The sequence below is a fragment of the Mesocricetus auratus genome, unplaced genomic scaffold (genome assembly GCF_017639785.1).
Source record: "Mesocricetus auratus isolate SY011 unplaced genomic scaffold, BCM_Maur_2.0 Super-Scaffold_100013, whole genome shotgun sequence".
NCBI lineage: Eukaryota > Metazoa > Chordata > Mammalia > Rodentia > Cricetidae > Mesocricetus > Mesocricetus auratus.
Genome location: NW_024429196.1, coordinates 71,908,017 through 71,916,248, shown reverse-complemented (window position 1 = coordinate 71,916,248; position 8,232 = coordinate 71,908,017). Strand labels below are relative to the sequence as shown.

The 8,232-nt window shown below is 52.0% G+C and overlaps 1 long non-coding RNA gene across 1 annotated transcript; it reads right to left on the bottom strand.

The window, feature by feature from the left end:
• Positions 1–813: 813 nt before the first annotated feature.
• On the bottom strand, positions 814–7,569 carry LOC110340180. Its single transcript, XR_002381952.2, has 3 exons — positions 5,778–7,569; positions 2,392–2,546; positions 814–1,299 (listed from the first exon to the last, which is right to left on the bottom strand). It is a non-coding gene; the product is annotated as an uncharacterized LOC110340180 (long non-coding RNA).
• Between the last annotated feature and the right edge of the window lie 663 nt (positions 7,570–8,232).

Sequence of the window (8,232 nt, the reverse complement as noted above, 5' to 3'; positions counted from 1 at the left end):
TCACTTCCAACCCCTAGATGAATCTGAGGTCAACATCTCATGAGAACCAGCTTCAGCTCTGTGGTGGCTCATCTTTGACTTGGTCATTTTTCTGTTGCTGTGATAACATCATGACCAAAAGCAGCTTAAGGAAGGAAGCTGATTTTGGTTTATGGTTCCAAAGGGGTAGATTGCATTCGGGTGGGAATGCACGGCCATAGTGGCGGGAGCAGAAGCTGGCTGAGGAGAGACAGGAGGATGGGCAGGAAGTGGGGCTATGCTTTACACTTTCAAATCCTGTCCACAGTGGCCCACTTCCTCTAGCAAGGATGTCCCTCCTAAAGTTCCATAGCCTCCCCAAAACAGTGCTACCAATTGTGGCTCAAGTTTGCAAATACCTGAGCTCATGGGGATTTCTCTTTCAACAAAGCCGTCTTGCTTGACAGCTTGAGAAGATGTGGAATCGACTCCAGACTAGTCTCGGAACAGGAATGTGAGGGCATTCTCAGGATGGGTCAGCTAAGGGAAAAAGCCCCTCCCTCAGAGTGGGTAGTACCCTCAAGCAGTCCAGATGGGAAGAGGTCTGAGGACAAAGTGTGCCTGCCTGCCTGCTTGCCTTCACGCTGTGGTGAAAGCATCCGTTCTATTGCTGCTGCCACAATCACCCTTCAGAACGCAGTTTGGGAGCTTGTTGGTGTGGGCTGAAGATGGAACTCTCCTGGAACGCTCTAGACCAGTGGTTCTCAACCTGTGGATCAAGATCCTTTTGGGGGGTTGAGTGTCAGACACCCTGCATATCAGAAATTTACATTATAATTCATAGCAGTAGCAAGATTACAGTCATGAAGCAGCAACCTAATACTTTTATGGATGGGGGTCACCACCACTTGAGGAACTGTATTAAAAGGTTTTAGGAAGAACCACTGCTCTAGACATCATTCCCTGACTGAGACGGCGGAGGCACCTAGCTTCATGAATTCAGCAGCTGCCAGGTTCTCCGTCTCTCCAGCATGCAGGCCGCCATTGTTGGGCTATCTGGCCTCTACCACGTAAGTCAATCTAGTAAATCCCCTTTAATACATATCCACTTCATCAGCTCTGTTCCTCTGCAGAGTTCTGACTCACACATGCACAGGAATTGGGAAGGCCCAGGGCCTTCCTGTGAAGCCTCTTAGTGCTAGGGCTTCCTGTCTCCAGAGACACTGAATCTCCTAGTTAGTCATTAGCATGCACTGGACACTTAGACAATGGACACCTTGGGTCCGCTTTGGCCCTTGGGTTCTCTACAAATAGCAGTCAGTTGCTCCGAGAGGCTGGGCCCTGCAGGAAAAAAAAACCAGGTCTAGTGAGAAGTGACACTCTTGACAGGAAAGAACTTCCCGATTGCCCTGTGTGGGCACAGATGCCAGCTAGCCTCCCAAATCAATATGGGCTTCAACCACAGCGTAAATGCAAACAGGCCTGAGGTGAGGGAGGTCATCTTCAGGTCTTCACAGAAGCCTGGCAGGCAGAGACCAGGAAACAGGGTCATGTGCACCCAGACTTGGGGACCAGCACAAACAGGATGTGAAACAGGACATGCCCAAACATGGATGTGTGGCTTCCGGCTTGTTCTGTCATCTAATTATCAATTACAGCACTCGGGCCTTCTCCCGGGAGGCACCGACAAGTGCTCAGCCTGGATAGGCTCATTGTCAAGGCGATCGGGTCGTGGGTCATCTTTTGTTCTAATAGTGACTAACATTTTTCCCTGTGTGTATGCTTGTCTCCCTCTGTGTGTGGAGTGACAGGTGGGTGGAGGCAGACGATCAGCAGAGGGCCAGCTGCTCAGGACGCTATGCTGTCCACCTTGTTTTGGTTAGTTTGTCTGACTAGCCAGGCCCAGGAATCCGACTGCCTCTGCCACCTCAGCGATGGGGCTAAAAGCGCGCACAACTTGCCAGGCTTTTTTAAAGGTGGTTCTGGCGACTCCGGTTCTCTCGGCTGCAGCGCTAGTACTTTGCCGAGCCATCTGCCCAGCCCCTAGTACTGACTTTCTGAGCAGCCTGCTTCCACACTATTTCCCTCTCTGCTGTGCCCAGAGGGGGTTCGAGGCAGCGCTTCCTTCCATCCAGAATGTTCCTGAGAGATGCGGCTCTCAGAGAGCAGTGTTAGTGGGGAGCTGTGTGTGTGTCTTTGGACAGGCTGGCGGCATCTCTCCCTCACGCATTCTGGTAATGAATGGCCGTTTACTGAGTGAACTGGCTGCAAAGAATGCTCCTGCAGGAGATACCCGGGTGTCTGTCGCATGAGTGGGAGAGGGGGACCCGGGGGTAGGCAGGGTCTGCTGTCACACCTGTGTTCTAGAGAAACAGAGGTGACAACCAGCTCTGGGGACTCTGGGGAAGATAAAGCAAACCGAAATAATCTCACCTGCCAAGGCAAACACTTGATTCCCTGGAACTGCACACATCGGGTCAGCATCCAGCCAGGTCTACGGTGTCCGTTCTCAGGGGCCTGTGCTCTCTCTTCACATGCTTTGGGCAGTATCTCCATGTTTCACCATAGCCATGTCCTCATTCCTGAAGCTGTCACAAGATGAAGGATTATTTGGTCTGCAAAGAAACCTACAGGCCCTTGCTCAATTCACCACCTGGGGGGGGGGGGGGGGGATGAAGAAGGTAACACTCCCATTTTAAAGATGAGGATACTGAGGCCCAGAGCCATTCAGGGACAGCTGGGAGCAGGAAGGGGGGGTGGAGACCAAGAGGCAGGACCCAGGGCTTAACCAGTATTACTTGATCAGCTCCGTGCTGTTCTGAAAAGTCAGTACCTATCCCGGGAACACACAGGCTGGCTTCCTGTCTAACCACACCACACCCGTGACACGGGGACCTGCTGTGGGGTGACAAGGAAGCCATCTTGTGCACACATAGCATACGTCATGCCTGGTACTGTAGAAGGCCTGGTGTTGCCCTTGCAAACTCTGAGACCCTTGAGTTCAGCTCCTAGACCCACAAGAACAGATTAAATATGCAACCCTCTGAGTCTTACACCCGAGAGGTGGCCCCCAACAATCCATGAGGTCACAGCCCTCTGGTGTTGAGAGAGACAGGCCAGCCCAGACCTGGGAGACAGCCCACTGCTAGGCACAAAACACCCATGAAAAGGTCCCACCCCCTAGGGCATGTCCTGCACAAGCCCTCCCTGTCCTGACTCCCGGGAGAGCCTGATGATCTAGTGTGTGGAGGAAGTGAGGTACCGGGAGGTGCTGAACTGAAAACAGTGCCGCCTCAGAACTTGCTGCTGGTACCATGCCCTGGCCCTTAAGGATAGACACCAGACACCTGGCCCAGCTGGGAACCCTGGATCCCGTCTGTTCCGTGCAGTACACATCATGGAATGTATGACAGATCATTCCAGAAAAGTGTCCTTTCTAGTTAGCCACTGTGAACTTCAGACTTCAAAACAAGATCCTAAAAATAGCTCTGAGGGAAGTCAGTAAGAAAACTGTGGGCTTTGCACAGGAAGGCCTGGGGCCTGGGCGGCAGAGTTCCCATGTGACCCTCCTGTTAGATAGCAGTCACTATTGGCACCTTGAAAGCCCAGCAGGCAGGATGTTTAGGGATTCGGGGTACCAGCTGTGTGTTTATTAGTTGGACCTTCCCAGGAGCCCATTGTGTAAAGGCTTGTTAAGCCCTGCATTTGGAACACAGGTATTTTCCTGTGTTTGAGAGCTGGTGTATGACACACATCATTGTGCTGGTGCAAACTTTGGCACATGACAGCTTGTCAAGACTTCTAGACCCACTCTTTCTCAAAGGGAGCCTTAGACTAGAGTGCCACACAGGGACCCACCCAAGACCCTTGGAGGCAGAACCTGCATGTCCACAGGGTCCAGAAAGGCAGAGGCCTGCCTCAGACTTCTAGAGATCCACAAGAGTCCCAAGGGCAAAAATTGGGGTCCTGCAAAATCCACAAGGAATTGAAAGCCTTAGTACTTGGGGATCACTGCAGGCCACGGGGCTTCAGTAGACTTCTGGGAGTCTAGAAGCACAGATGCTAGCTACACAGAGACAGAAGACCAGGGCATTGGATACAGGGCACTAAGAGCCCAGGCTAGAAGCCAGCTCAGAGCTCCTGGAAGCATCTAGACAGAGCTGAGATGCCATGGTTGGCTGGGACCTTTGAGGTTACTATGATACCCTGAAGCCAACCCTGTACCCTGTTTTCTAAAAACCTAGAGAGATTCCTAGTCAGAGGAGAACCCCCCTCAACTCCTAACAGAGCTGTAACACACACCAGTATAGGACCCCAGAGCAGGAGAGGGATCTCCTGCCCTCTAGGACGACAGATGCAGATAATGTGGGAGCAACACGGAAGGCAAAGAACTGAATTTCAACAGGAATGACCAGGACACAGGGAGGACCAGGCAGGCGAGCCACCATGGGGAGACACCAAGCCAGCCTGAGTCAGAGTTTCCTTCTTCAGTGGTTTCCCTTTTGTTTCTCCAAACTTCCCTTGTTTGTGCTTGGGAGTTGTTCACTTCACAGAAGCATAACCCTGATCAGTACAGAGCATCCTCCTGGAGACTAGAGTTTATCATCTCTGCCACTGTTCGAGGCCACATCCACATCACTGGCACCTTCTCCAGCAGTGGCCCGAGCACGTCTCTATCGAGACTCCTCTCCCCAGAGGGCCACCTTTCTATCTCCCTGATGGAACAACGGCTTTCTGTCTCCTTGGCTCAGATAATGTTCTCACATTGATCTGCACATGTGCAGGTATGCACGTGTATGTGGCAGCATGTGTGATGTGTTACATTGCTAGCACTGCGTAGAGTTAGTGTTGCATCGTGTCATGGTGGTTGTACTGCATGGAGATATAGTGCTATGTCAAGCTGCATGTATGCATGCATTGTGTCATGTTATATTATGCTGCATTGAGTCATGTCATATTGCACTGACTTGTGTTGTGCTTCTAACAAGAAGAGAGCAGAATCCAAATGAACCCAAGCAGCCCGCACTGCCATGCCAAGTAATCAAGTAAACAGTCCCACTATACATCCAAGCTGGCTTTGAACTCACAACCCTCCCCAGGCCAGGATTCCAGCAGCAAGAGGGCTCTTCTGTGGCACCTGCATGCTGCCTAGGAGGGCAATGCAGTCATCTGTCAAGTCTGGAGACACTCGGGAGCACTTGGGGAAAGAGACATCAGGATCTCAGCTCAAAGGGATGAATCATTGTGTGACCAACACTCAGAGTCACAGGACTGGCATCTCCATCCAGAGTGTCTGCCATCTTTAGTGATCACACAACTTTCCACAGTCACAAACATGTCTCATGTCCTAATAGACAAAACTATTGTACAGTCCCTCTGCCTTGCTCACAGAGCAGAGTAAGCTCCCTAACCCCTCACTGCTTCAAGTCTGGAGGGGTCCCTTTTATACTTCCTATGATCCTAGGTTCACTTTCACAGGGGGGGCTGCTATGTACTCACTAAAGCTCCAACCCTCTCTTCAACAACTATCCTTCTCCCAAGACAGCAGCTTGCTGTGGGGGTCATTCACAGAGTTAGGACACCAAAGGCAGGCTGGCCTCGGCCACCCAGGGAGACTCTTCTTTCCTGAGAATTTCATTAGTAGAACAAATATGCAGGGACAGTCTGAGCCCAGCAGGCTAGAGCCACACAGGCCAGCTAAAGACACAGCCCAATAAGCCGCCTGTGCTCATGTAAATGAGACTAAGCCACTCCCAACCAAGCCCCGCCCCACCAAGAGGGCCCTATATTCCGTGTGGGGGTTGGGAGTGTGCACAAACCTGTTCATGCCTCGGTTGTCTCCCAAAGCTCTGGTGGGTTTGCCCTTCAAGCATGCATCTCCTGAACACAGACACTGAGAACACAGGATCACGTGCCTGGAGAAGGACTTCCCTCACATCTTGCCTTCGAAGCTCTAGTGGGATTCCCACTGCAAAAGAAAATATCTGGACACACACAGCACCTGCCACCAGCACATGGCTCAGCAATCGGGCAGGAGTGTCCACGGGCATGGACGCCTGCCAAGCCACCATCATTGACACCCGGTAATAAGGCTCTAGCTCTGCAAAAAGCACAGGACCCTGCCTGCACACACCTTGGGCTCTGGGCGTCCTGTCACCTGTGGAGAAGTCCGAGGTTGGCTCGGAGGTATAAGGGAGAGAAGAGAGCTGGAGAAGCCAGGCTGACACATTCCACGATGCCACTCACACTGGGAGACCCTGACTCCATGGATGAAGGGGAAAAGGAGTCGGGGATGATTCCTCACACTAACATATGCTCTTAGATGTGTGGCCGTCCACTGGGTCATCGTCAACCTAGCAGGGGCTGCACTCTCAAAGAAATCTGGCCTCCCTTCTCTCAGAAGCTGCGGCTTCACTTTCTGTCTCTTATAACCTCGGACCTACCACCCGCCACCGGCCTTTGCACTCAGCAGTGAAAAGGAAAGAGACCAGCCAGAGAGCAGGGGTGAGACTGTCCCTTGACCCTAAGCATATTCTCAATTACTTACTGTAAAACTCACCCCTGCACTGGAGAGGGCCCCGCCCTTCCCTCACCCCAACATCTGTGTACAGAGGGCCGTCACTGAATAGACATTTCAGAGGAGAACACCATGGGCAGTCATCCATTACAGTACCCAAGGCCATGCGCTGTGCAAACAGCCATTCCTCCTTCTTCACATGTGTGTTTGGGAAGACACATCGGAATTTAGGATGCCCCTGTCTTCTTCCAGGACTCTGTCCCTCATCTCGATTTCTAGAGATCAGATCTAAGTATCATATAGAGGCAAATTCTTCATGACCCCCTGATGGCTTGGGCACACCCTCTTCCAGCCAACTCACTCCAATCTGTGACTCACTGAACCTTGCCTGGAATCATTAGTGAAAGTCTTAAGGGGTGCCCTCCTCTCTCTGCTGTCACTCAGTTTCCACCTGTGGTGGTTTGAATAGGAATGACCCCCACAGACTCACATATTTGAATGCTTAGTCAATAGGGAGTGGCACTATTTGAAAGGATTAGTGGAGATAGCCTAGCTGGAGGAAGTGTGTCACTGAGGATGAGCTTTGAGGTTTGAAAACGCCCAGGGCAAGCCCTGTGTCTCCCTCTCTGTCTGCAGATCAGGATGCAGCTCTCAACTACCTCTCCAGCACCATGCCTGCCCCAAGCCACCATGCTAACAATGGACTAACCCTCTGAAACTGTAAGCACGCCTCCAATTAGATGCTTTCTTTTATAAGAGCTTCTTGGTCATGATGTCTCTGCAGCAACAGAATAAGGACTAAAACACCATCTTCACTCTTCCCTCATGAGCTCTCAGCCTCTTCACGCCCTCACAGGCCCCAGAGACAGCTGTCCCTTAGCTTCACGAAGAACTCCCCAGGCACAGCAAGGCACTGACATGAGAACTTCTATTGCACAATTACAATTTTAAGCCAAGGCCTCAACCCCTTCCTGCAGGGAGTCCTCACTCCCTAGAGGATAGGCGACACCACAGGAGAACAGTGACACTCCAGCAAGTGAGCCTTGTGACCACATTGCTTCCTGCGGTCAAGCTCTACTACCCAGCTTCCTTGCTCAGCTCCAAGTGGCATCCCTGGAGCTCAGAGACAGCCACACAGAGGCATACCTCTTAGGTTAGCAGGAGCAGGAAAGGAACAGGGGAGGGTAGGTCAGTGGCCATACAGAGCCAGGACAGATGTGGAGAGCAAGAATGCACTAAGGAGAGGGACTCTTGGCGGCAGCTCCAGGCTAACTCGCTCCACAGCAAATCAGACTCCACTAGCCAAAGTCAAGAGGCCAGAGCACATCCCTCAGGATGCCTGCAAGGCTCCCATCAACTAGATGATCTTTTGTATAAGGAGCTACTATGTGTGCACGAGTTACCGGTGTAAAAGGCCCAACTGCAAGGCTGCCACCGAGATATTTCTGAACCCCACCCCTCGCCTTGATGCTTAGAGCAGTCCCGTACATCCGAGGGTTCAGATCCCAGGAAGGGTGGGATCTAGCCCCAGTGTCCAGGCTGACTCTGTCCTGCAGGCAGATGACACCAGGAAGCCTCGGCTATCTTCCCAGAAACTGCACTGGCCCTTGCTGTAGTGACAACATTCCAGGAAAGACAGAAGCAAAGCACACAGAAACGCTGCCAAGGGTCAGATGCTGCCACAGGCTCTCCACCCCATTTGGTGGGTTGTCTAACCTGAAGTCAGCCCTCCTGGGGGTGCACAGCCTGGCTTCCTT